Here is a 12,302-nt window from a genome sequence, read left to right as displayed (position 1 = left end):
CACTATGGGCAGGGAACATGTCTACTCTTTCTGTTGTACTGTTCTCTCCCAAGTGCTTAAGTATTGTGCTTGGAGTATAATAAGTGCTTAATAAATGCCATTGCTTTTTGAGTGATCCAAGGGCATTTGGATTTTCTTTAACTAATTTTCCAAAAGATGGTTTTGTATCTGAATACTGCTTAATAGCTTCAGCCAGGTAAGAAAGAGTTTTGGTCATAGGCAACAATGGCCATCTAAAAGTGCTCTGAAATAGGAGGAATGGAGAAATTAGAACAATGGAGGAAAAGTATTTCTAAACACCAAATACTTAAGGACAGAAAAGTCATGTTATGTAGATTAGCGTTAGACTGACAGTTGTTACAATCAACTTCACTCAGTTGATTCTGAGTGAAGGTAGACGCATTGAGGTTATTCACTTCATTTCCTCTCTTTCAGAGACACATTTTTGTTGACTCATCCTGAAATTAAATCCCTTTCCTCTTGGCAAATGAAGCACTCTCTTTCCCCTCCTCCATACCCTCTCCCACCCCCAGCTCCCAGGGTAGGGTAGGCCTGCTGAAGGAGTGTAAGAGAAGACAGGATCAGGAAGTGTTGTAGAAATGTTGCCTGGGTATCAGGACACCTGGGTTCTAGTGCCTCTTCTGCCACTGGTTGGTATTGCCTCCCCTACCTGTACTATAATGTCTGTCCTCTGCTAGATTATAAGATCCTTGAGGGCAGGATCAAGTCTTCTTACACTATTGTACTCTCCAAAGTGTTTAGCAGAGTGCTCTGCACAAAGTAAGTACTCGGTAAATACCATCAATTGAAGCACATGATGTGCAAGGTGTAATTGGCTAAACATACAAACCTACGCAACAGTAAAACCTTACTTGGAACCTTAAGGCCGATTATTTAGGCTTTGAGTTAGAGAATCTAGGAAATACACCTGACAAGGGATCCCAATTTTTAATATATAAGTCTCGTCAAACTCGTGAGCTTTAATTACATTCTCAGAATTCATTCCAGAAAAAGCCAGAGATCTGTGTTCCATCAAGGCAGTTGTGAATGACATATCACATGAGAACTGACATGAAGCAATTCAGGAAGATTAATGCTGCCAAAGAGCATGATTCTTGTGGCATTTTATGGCAAAACAAGGTCAAGGTGATGGCCCTTTCCCCCAAAGAGTTAGCATGATAAGATCAACAAAGGAAAATCAAACTCATTGCTGTCTCCTAATGGATTCCTTACCCACTGTAAAGCTAACTCCATCAGGAGTTGAAAGAGACATGAGAGCATATGCAGAATTTCAAAATTTTAACCACTATTTAACTTTGCTTTATTTTTATGAGGACTTAGAGAAGTCAGTTCTGTATCCCTTTGGACTGTAAAGCTCACTGTGGGCTGGGAATGTGTCTACTGTTTTTGTTTACTGCACTCTTCCAAGCGTTTGGTACTGTGCTCTGCACAGAGTAGGTGCTTAATAAATATCTTATCTTCCTGCCTTCACACACACATGCATATATATACACACAGTATCTGAGTTGACTACACTTCAGAACATTGTTTTTGGTAGTCCTGATGCTGATTAGAAGTGTCATTATCATCAGTGGTATCACTGAGCATTTACTGTGTGCAGAGCACATAATAATAATTGTATTTGATAAGAACTTACCTTGGAAGCACTGTACTAAGCGCTAGGGTAAATTTAGGAGAATCAGGTCAGACAAAGTTCCTTTCCCACATGGAGCTCACAGTCTAAATAGTAGGTAGAATAGGTATTTAATGCCCATTTTCAAATGAGAAAACTAAACAGAGTAATCATCTTGTTCCACCACTTGTATGCTGTGTCACCTCGGCCAAGTCACTTAACTTCTCTGTGCCTCAGTTACCTCATCTGTAAAATGGGAATTAAGACTGTGAGCCACATGAGAGACATGACTACTTTTAATCTACCCTTGCTCTCAAATTAGTACCTGGTGCATAGTAAGTGCTAAACAAATACTTTTTTTAAAAAAAAGAATGTGCATATACTAAGAGAAGGACTAATGGAAAGAGCAGGGTCCGGGAGTCAGAGGACCTGAGTTCTACTCCTCACTCTGGCACTTGCTGGCAATATGACCTTCAGTCAATCACTTAAGTTCTTGTGGTCTCAGTTTCCCCATCTGCAAAATGGGAGCTAAATGCCTGTTCCCCATCCTTCTTGGACTCTGAGCTCCATGAGGGACATGGACTACTTCCAGCCTGATTTTATTGTATCTACCCCAGTGCTTAATATAGTGTTTGACACATAGTAAGTGTTGCTTAACAAGTAGCACAATGATCATTATTGTTGGCATACTCTAATCAAAGTAGCATGGCCCATAAATAGGTTACCAAGGTCAAATATATAGTTTCATGATGTTCTTTTCTTTCTTTCTTTCTTTTTTATGGCATTCATTAAAAGCTTACTATGTGCCAGACACTGTTCTAAGCAGTGGGGTACATACAAACTGATCAGATTGGACACAGTCCCTGTGGCACATGGAACTCACAGTCTTAATCCCCATTTTACAGATGAGGTAACTGAGGCCTGGAGAACTGAAATGATTTGCCCAGGATCACACTGCAGACAAATGGTGAGACAGGATTAGAACCCAGGTCCTTCTGACTCTCAGGCCGGTGCTCTAACCATTAGGCAACACTGCTTCTCATACTACATTTTATATGTGAAAATCCTGCATTTATCACCAAACTGCCTCAGAGAAATCACCTTTTTTTAATATGAGCACTAAGAAGAGGTAATTATGCTTGCAAGTACCAGATTTAAAGGTGTGAATTTATGAGCAGGTTCATGTGGTTCAACAGATGATTTGTAATGGAAATCAGGTGCAATTTAGTGATATCGAACTCCCACAGTGTATTTTCACTTTAATTTGAGTTTTAGTCATAAGACATAAAGCTAGAAGCACACAATCAGGATATACAATGGAAGCAGTGTATGATGAACCGGAAAAATTAAAAACAGCAATGTAACGATTACATAAATAGTTTATGATAATGTATTTGCATTATGCTTATTTCCTTTGTGATTCTGATTGTGAAACCCCCATTTCCCTCCCCACTTCCCCTCAGAACCAGGAATAGGAACTAGGCCTCATTTTCACCTGCGTATTTCCCCCAGCCTTTAGTGCAGTGTTCTGCACAAAGTAAGCATGTAATAATAATAATTGTAAGATTTAAGTGCTTACTATGTGCCAGGCACTGTATTAAGCACTGAGATGGATGCCAGCAAACCGGATTGGACACGGTGCCTGTCCTGCATGGGGCAGCTCACAGTCTTAATCCCATTTGACAGATGAGGTAACTGAGGCACAGACAAGTGAAATGACTTGCCCCAGGTCACACAGAAGACAAGGAGGAGAGCCAGGATTAGAACCCAGCTCTTTCTGACTCCCAGGCCATGCACTATCCACTAGACCACACGTCTTACTCTGAATTTGGGCTTAGGCAAAATACTGTTCTGATGTCAATATTTGTTGTTTTCTTCTGTGACATCAAAACCTTGCTTAGAAAAGCAGGTCACCTGATGCACGTATGCATGCTTTGTGTATGTGCTGAAATTTTATTGACTGGGTAAGGTCCCAGGGAAGGGATGGGGAATAGCTGGGCACTGCAGAACTCGGGGGTTAGAGGACCCCGTTAGTAAGAAATAAAACTGGTACAGTAGCAGTTATCATTTGCTGATTAACAACCAAAATCATGTTTGCCACTGAAGGTTCAATTTTGGTTCCTATTTTATAAGAAGCAGAGAAGCAGCATGGTGTAGTGGATAGAGTACAGGCCTGGGAGTTAGAAGCTCATGGGTTCTAATCCAGGCTCTGCCACTTGTCTGTGTGACCTAGGCCAAGCCACTTCACTTCTCTGGGCCTAAGCTACCTTATCTGTAAAATGGTGATTTGAGACTGTAAGCCCCACAAGGGACAGGGACTGTGTCCAACCCTATTTGCTTGTATCCACCCCAGCATTTAGTACAGTGCCTGGCACATAGTAAGGACTTAACAAATACTATACGTTCCCTGCCCACAATGAGCTTACAGTCTAGAGGGGGCAATTTGCCTACACATTTGGATTGGTACCCTTTAAGCAATCAATCAGTCATATTTATTGAGCACTTACTGTGTGCAGGGCACTGTACCAAGTGCTCGAGAAAGTACAACACAACAATATAACAGGCACTTGATATACCCTTCACCCCCAGCTCCACAGCTCAACACATGTCTGTAATTTATTTTAACGTCTGTCTCCCCCTCTAGACTCTAAGGTCCTTGTGGGCAGGAAATGTGTCCACAAACTTTTTTACTGCTGTACTCTTGTAAGGGCTTAATACATTCCTCTGCTCACAGTAAGTGCTTAATAAATGCCATTGATTGAATGACTGATGATTGATGTGTCCACAGTAGAGAAGGTATATTAGGGAGGGGTAAGGAGTCACTCTGAGAAGGTTTCTCGGAGAGGCAGAATAACAAATTGAAATAGTTGAGTTGAGTAGTTTTACTAATTACCTCCTACATTCCTGCTCAAATTGCAAAAGATAATGCTGGTACACTGTGGGGGAGGGAGGGAAAAATTGCCATAAAACTTGACAAGATTTCATTTTATTCAATCTCACTCTTTAGATTTATTTGTTTCCCAAGTTGGTCTGAATGTTTTTTCTAAAAGCTCCCACTGAATCAATCCATCAATTATGTTTATTGAGCTCTTACTGTGTGCAGTGCTCTGTACTAGTGCTTGGAAAAGTACAATTCAACAGTTAGTTGTTGGAGAAGGTTTCTAAATGTAAACATCAAGAAGACAAGGTCAGTAAGGGGCTTAATTTTTGATTTCCCTATTTCCTAAGCCTTGACTGAGTTCTAGTTAAGCATATGGACTTTTGACATCTATACTTCCATCCATCTTTTTGAAGGAACAGTGGAGAAAAATGGTCATTTAGTTCTTCTCGATCAGACCAAATATCTGGCCTCTTTTATCCCAAGATTCTTTCTGGGCCTGGAGCTACTGCTAAATTGAAAAAGAAAAAAAAGAAAGAAAAAGAAATTCTACAGTGTAAAGAGAGAAATTCAAACATTGGTGTTACCTTCTCTTTCCAGTTTCAAACTCTCTAGCTTGCTAAATATCCTTACCTAGGACCAGAGCAGGCAAGCAACTATTTGAACTCCAGTCACATTTAGGTTATCAGAAATAAGCAGCTAGTGAGAAAAAAATTCAACTTTAAGGGTAACAAACCTTAAAGTTCGAAAAATCCTTTTGAATGATTTTAAACTCTTTTCTTGAAAGTCATTATTTCTCTTGGCCGGTCTAGATCATATTCCAAGTGGCAGCTGTTTTCTCCCTTCATAAAATGAGTTTGATAGGGGCCAAAAATAAATTCAATTTAGAGGAAATATATCTGGAAACAAGCTAATCTAAATGCTTCCTGAGCAAGCAGTACAGACTCTAGTGTTCTGCTGCCCTGTCTCCAGACAGTCACCCCTTCTCTGCTCTCTTCCCCCACCCCCAGCTACAGCGAACTGAGAGTTGCTGTGGATTTTTAACCCATGCACTGCATTGTCCTTGAAGACAGAGCTGCCACACACCAAAAATGTATGATCTTCTCAATTTGCTTTCAGGGCCATAGCTGTCTGTACTGAGAAGTGGTGTGGCTTAGTGGAAAGAGCATGAGCTTGGAAGTCAGAGGACAAAAGGTTCTAATATGGACTCCATTTGTCTGCTGTGTGACCTTGGGCAAGCCACTTAACTTCTCTATGCCTCAGTTACCTCATCTGAAAAAATGGGGATTAAAATGTGAGCCCCACATGGAAAAACCTGATTACCTTCTATCTACCTCAGTCCTTAGAACAGTACTTGGCACATAGTAAGCACTTAACAAATACCATCATTATGATTATTTTACTCGCTCAACTCATTCATTTTTTTTTCTCAACCATGCAAGCAAAATACAGAAGTATTATTTCTACTGCTTATTTACATAGGAGTTGGGAAGCAGAGTGATTCTTTCCCTTTACATTAGATTTTGGAGCCCTGTAAAGAACTCAACATCGTATTTAATTATCAAAATCCTGCTCCCCCCCCCCAGAGGTTCTCATTGTTTGTACTAAAAGATGAAAGAGAAGAGAAATAGAGTGAGAATGAAGAAAGTAGGCTGAATGTCACTGTAACCACACAGAATGGACAGTGGGGGCTAATAACCAATGTGGATGGTTTGATTTAGATATTTAGAATGAAAATGAATAGTATTGGGCACATTTGTGGGATGGTGAAGCTGGATATATTCCACCTGTATTGTACTGGATCTGTGGAAAATTCACTTCACAGAACAGTTCAGATGACCCTTTATCCTAGAACTTAGTTATTTTCTACATATCTGCTGCATGGCCTTGAGCATGTCACATCTCTTCTCTGCACCTCAGTTACATTATCTGCAAAATGGGGATTAAGACTTTGAGCTCCAAGTGAGACAAGGACTGGGTCCAACCTGATTAGCTTGTATCTACCCCAGTGTTTAGTACAGTGCCTGGCACATAATAAGTGCTGAACAAATACCAAAAAAAAAATCAAGTTTGAAAATGGTTCAACTTTAGGCCAAATTATACATTTCAACAAATATGATATACAGTGTGTGCTTATAATTGGGAAATAGACTTATTCTTATTGCAGAGGAGGGCAATAGTTATCCATTAACACTTGTTTCTGACTGGTTTTTTATGCAGGTACATACAGTACTCATACATTGGGAGTTATATAAATGTTAGAACCCTGCCTCCCAAAAAGTTATTAAATCATCTGCATTTCACTGATATCAATGGGCATCTTTGAAAGAGAGAGTTGGAGACACTTAATACTATTGGCATTTGAAAAAAAATCACTAATGCTTTTCCTTTTTTCTGACTTTCTAAAAAAAATTTTCTAATCATCTAATAAATTCCACAGGCATTAAAAAGCAAGTCTATCTTGTATCTTCGCTCATGAGCTCTTTGTTGATTTAAGAGTTCTATTCCAGTTCCCCCTTACACGGGCATAGCTGTCCTCTTTACACAGCAAGTGCCAAGTGGTGACAACTACTACAGTTTCTAGGACACGATGGAGAGAGAGGGAGAGAGAAAGAGAGAGACTGATAGGCAGACAGAGAGAAAGACAGACAGATAGGGCTGGTGAGGGAGAGCAGGAATCTTGTTGTGTTCCCAGAGGGTGAGTCACTTCCTAGCAATAATCCTGAAATGCAATTTATTACTCTTTTGCTGATATGAAGCTTAGCTCCATTTTTCAGCAGAGTTCCAGACCCAACCTCCCTCCTAGCTCTCCATTAATCACTGAGAGACTGATATAAAGTATACATAGAGTGGGAGTCTTGCTTGTGAGTGGCCTCTAGCTGTCTCCAGTTCATTGAAATTACCCTGGGTGAAGACTTGTTTTATGAGAGATTGGTTTATTTGTAACTAAACTACTTCCTCCGTTATTTGATAAGCTCAAATATTTGCTACTGATAGTGGGAGAGTGTCACATTTATTATTCCCTTTCAAGATTGCCTAACCCCTTTGGATCACCCTCCTTTAACTCTTTAGAGGGTGACCACTACCACAAAAGAACAATTGCTACTTTCTGTCAGTAACGCTTTGGACAAGAAGCCAGTGTCTTAGTTATTCTTAATCTGCATTATTTTAGTGCAGCCATAACATGGCAAGCACAAAGAAAGCCTGCTGTTAGAAATCAGAATAATATAACAGTCATGTTGATTTAAGACTGACCCCTTTGAGTAATAATGTGCTGTTGTTGCTGTTTTAATTTATGAAAACACATTCCAAAAATTAACAGAATTGAAATGGCTTATTAATTAGACCCCAGGACGTTCTTATTTCCTTGATGTATAAATAGATGCTTGAATATAAATAAGCGAAAAAGATGTAGTGCATGGTACCAAAATTTCAATTTGGGTCCAGCAGTTAGTACAGTGCCTGGCACATAGGGTTTAACAAATACCATATTTATTATTATTATTCACATTACTGATTTAGGACTTCTTTCCCCAATCCGTACTTCAATTTACTGTCTCCCCCAGTAGACTGTAAACTCTCTGCGGTAGGAATCACGCTACCAACTCTATTATGTACTTTCCCAAGAGTTTAGAGCAGTGCTCTGCATACAGAAAGGGCTCAATAATGACCATCGTTCAATTGATTGATTGATATCAGAGTTTTTAGTGATAAGTCAAACTACTGTTTAAGTGTAGAATGTAGGCCAAGATCTTGCTTTCTTCTATTCAGCTCTCCTAAAGGTTATAATAATTATAATAATAATAATGGTATTTGTTAAGCTCTTACTATGTGCCAGACATTTGCTAAGCAAATAGGGTTGGATACAGTCCCTGTCCCAAATGGGGCTCAGCCTTAATCCCCATTTGACAGATGAGGTAACTGAGGTACAGAGAAATAAAGTGACTTGCCCAAGGTCACACAGCAGGCAAGTGCCAGTGTGTTCCAGTATCGGAATTAGAACCCAGGTCCTTTTGATTCTCAGGTCCGTCTGTCCACTAGACCATGCTGCTTCTCTGCATTTAGAGCACCGAGTACAATGCTCTACACAGAATAGGCATTCCGTAAATACTGTTGATCAATTGATTTATTATCTTATCTGATTATCTTGTATCTACCCCTGCACTTAGTCCTTGACACATAGTAAGCACTTAATAAATTCCAAAATTCTTGTTATCAGTATTGTAATTGATGAGAAGGAATTTTCTGGATTCATAGAGCTTCTAACCTAGCAGATCTTCCTAGTAAGGAGTAGCCAGCATAAAACGTTTGGAATTTTTGTTTTATAAGGCCCTTCTGAAAAATAAACCAAAATATTTTACTAACCCTAAGTGTGTTTGGCATTGTAATAGGTTCTTATCTTCTCAACCCACAGAGCTCTTAGAGGCCAAAATAGGCTTTGAGTCACTGGAGAGAGTAAGCTATGAATGGAAACATGCAGCCTTGAATTTTCTAACTTGGCAAATAGTATTGACAAATCATTAGACCAACAACTCTTTTTATTTGCCCTGCCAAAGCTGCAATGGCCACATTCCTGTTTATGAGCCTTTCTCCTTCCTCTTTTCCTCAGATTGACCTCTTTCTAGTGCTCTCTTGCTCCCTTGGCTGAAAGAACCTACCATGTAGCTGCCCCAGAAAATGTATCCAGGTGTTTCTCTCACTGAAACCAAACAAATAAGGTAAGAGAAAGAAGAGGTAAAGTGCACTGAATTTCTTTTCAGCCTGCTGCCTGATTTCCTTTTTGCCTAGTCCCCGAGTTAGTGCGTTTACAAAACTAGTTTCTCCTAGCTCCAAAATCACTCAGACCCAGGCCAAGCCTCCCAGGGTAAAACCAGGGCCTGTTGAAAAGACAAACACCCCATGCCACATGGTTCTTAATGGGGCAACCGTGAAGGGGCTTATTGTCAATCCAAAGAAAGGCAGCCTGCAATTAGTCCTTTTTGTTGTTAACTTTAGGGGAACTGATGAGAGCTGCTGGTTTCAGCCTCAGCAGACAAGGATTTCTGGCTGTGAGATTGTGGGCTTGGGTCATCAATCCATCAGTTGCATTTTTTGAGCACCTAAGGTGTGCAAATATTTATTAAGTCCTTCCTGTGTACCAAGCACTGTGCTAAGTGCTGGGGTACCTACAATGCAAATCAGATCAGACATCATCCCTATCCCACAGGGAGCTCACATTCTACTATGTGCAAAGCACTGTACTAAGGAAGTGCTTGGAAGAGCACAAGGGTTAGAAGATCTGCTCCCTGCCCTCAGAGAGTTTACAATCTTATGGGGGAAGCAGATGCAAAATAATTTGCAAACAGGAGTAAAAAGAGAACAAAAAGATGGATATATGAATGAGTAAATAATAAAGCAGTCAAGTCAGTAAATTAACATGTGCAAAGCATGCTGTGGGAGATAGTAAGGGGCAAGGGCAGAGGTGACCCCAAAGTGCTGAGATGGTAATTAGGAAGAGGGAGGAAGTGGGATTTTATTTAAGTTCATTGTGGGCAGGGGATGTATCTGCTTTAGTGTTATACCGTACTCTCCCAAGCACTTAATACATTGTGCTGCACACAGTAAGCGCTCAATAAATGATTGCTATGTCTATGATTTTTATTTGAGCCTGTGATCCTTAGGCCACCCTGGCTAGAAACAATTAGGAAAGAGGTTGAGGGTATATACTTAGAGAAACTCTCGAGGTGCCTTCTAGCCCTTCCATTATATAAATTATTAAATTACATTCCAGTCCGTCAACAATATTTATTGAGCTTTTTCTCTGTGGAGAGCACTGTACTGAGCACTTGGGAGAGTCAAACATCTTACACTCCAGCAGGGGAGAAAGACATTAAAATAAATTACAGGTAAGGGAAGCATCAGGGTTTAAAGACAGGTATACTAGTGCTATGAGGTACTGGGGGGAGATTAAGTACCCAAGTGTTTAGGTGAGACGGAAGTATCTCACGCTGGGAAGCAGCGTGGCTTAGTGGATAGTCCACTGGCCTGGGAGTCAGAAGGACCTGGGTTCTAATTCCAACTCCTCTACATGTCTGTTGTGTGACCTTGGACAAGTGACTTAACTTCTCTGGTCCTCCATTGCCTCATCTGTAAAGTGAGGTTTAAGAGTGTGAGCCCATGTGGGATCTTAAAACAGTGTTTGGCACATAGTAAGTGCTTACCAAGTACCATAATTAATTAAGTGGAATTAAGCAGATGGGAAGTCAGCTTTGTCAATAGTGGTCTTAAAAGAAAATGGGCCAAAACGTTCAATCTACTACAGTTCAATTCAAATGAATGCTTTTTAAATTTAGATTGCATTAACTTATTCAGTATATCACAGATATTGGGTCTAATAATACATACATCTGTGCCTTAGTTCCCTCATCTGTATAAAATGGGGATTTGAGATCTGTTCTCCCTCCCCATTAGACTCTGTGCTTCATATGGGCTGACATATCTACCCAGAGCTTAGTACATTGCTTGGCACATAGTAGCACTTTACACCTAGCATTATTATCAATCAATAATAATTACTGAGCATTATGATTATGACTATTCACTAGAATGTGTTTAATCAGAAATCTTTAATGAAAAAAGCTAATTAACTGAGTCTCTTTCAAAGGTCACATTTTGAAGTTAGAATAAAATTTGGAGAGCAATGCATCAAACAGGGCAACAATCCTAGCTAGAACAAAAAGCATAACCAATCAATCAATAGTATTCACTGAGCGATTACTGTGTGCAGGGCACTGCACTGAACACTTTGGAGAGTAAAATACAGTAGATTAGTAGACATGATCCCTGCCCTCAAGGAGTTTACAGTTTAGCAGGAGAGACACACATAAAAAAATGCTGATAAAAGGAAGCAGCAGAGTATAAGGATCTGTACATAAATGCTATGGGGCTGGGGGTGGAGTGGGTAGCAGAGTGCTCTTGACTGTAAGCTCCTTGTCAGCAGGGAATGTGTCTATTTATTATTATATTGTACTCTCCCAAGTGCTTAGTACAGTGCTTTGCACACAGTAAGCTCTCAGTAAATGCAGTTGGAAGAAAGAATGAATGAATGTTCCAAGTGCACAGGTATCACCAGAAGGAGGACAAATAGAGGGAGGAAGCATAATGAAACCAGGATTCGAGGTCATTTTTTCTTATTTAAAATGAAAACAGTTGACTACTTATATCTGTGAGTCCCTCTCTGTTTACCCAAACTAGATTCATTAGTAGTGAAATACACATATTGTTCTTCAAGTTAACATGGAAAAAAAAAAATTAAAGAAAGATTATTTTCCTGACATAGCTGGAATTTTCAAATTTGTGTATTGCACAAAAGGAGACTTTCACTCAAGGTGGCCATTAGTGATGGTGACAATACCTACAATTATATTCTAGAAACAAAGAAAGTTATACTTATTTCTCCAAAGATCATTTTTTTCAGAATTGTACTCCAGGGTCATGCAGGGTACGTAAGTTAGATGATAAATGGTCATTTGAGATAGAATATATATGTGGGAAATTAGGGAGATAGCAAAATCCTTTTCATTCTACTGCTGTCAGGCTCCACCATTTATTCCTTTTGCTCTACAGTTTAACCTTGTAATTCCTGCATTCAAAATGCTGTTCCCTGACCACTGATGTATGGAATGTTTTGGGGACCTATTTGGAAAAACTTGAGGCTGTGCCTTTTGAAAATTCTAGTCGCCAGTTTACAGAATAGCCAATTGTACCTGTAATCAGTGATCTCCTCCTTTGAGAGAAAAACACCTAATTAGG

This window comes from Ornithorhynchus anatinus, chromosome 10 (genome assembly GCF_004115215.2).
Source record: "Ornithorhynchus anatinus isolate Pmale09 chromosome 10, mOrnAna1.pri.v4, whole genome shotgun sequence".
NCBI classification, from domain to species: Eukaryota; Metazoa; Chordata; class Mammalia; order Monotremata; family Ornithorhynchidae; genus Ornithorhynchus; species Ornithorhynchus anatinus.
This window is presented reverse-complemented; position numbering follows the sequence as displayed.